The following is a 229-nucleotide window of genomic DNA, read 5'->3' on the forward strand; positions in this document are numbered from 1 at the left end:
CCTATCTATATATATTTAGCTATCTATCTATCTATGTTTACCTATCCATCTATCTATATTTACCTATCCATCTATATATGTTTACCTATCCATCTATATATGTTTACCTATCCATCTATATATGTTTACCTATCTATATATATATGTTTATCTATCTATATATATATGTTTACCTATCTATCTATGTTTACCTATCCATCTATATATGTTTACCTATCTATCTATATAT

The sequence above is a fragment of the Oryx dammah genome, unplaced genomic scaffold (genome assembly GCF_014754425.2).
Source record: "Oryx dammah isolate SB20612 unplaced genomic scaffold, SCBI_Odam_1.1 HiC_scaffold_28, whole genome shotgun sequence".
NCBI classification, from domain to species: domain Eukaryota; kingdom Metazoa; phylum Chordata; class Mammalia; order Artiodactyla; family Bovidae; genus Oryx; species Oryx dammah.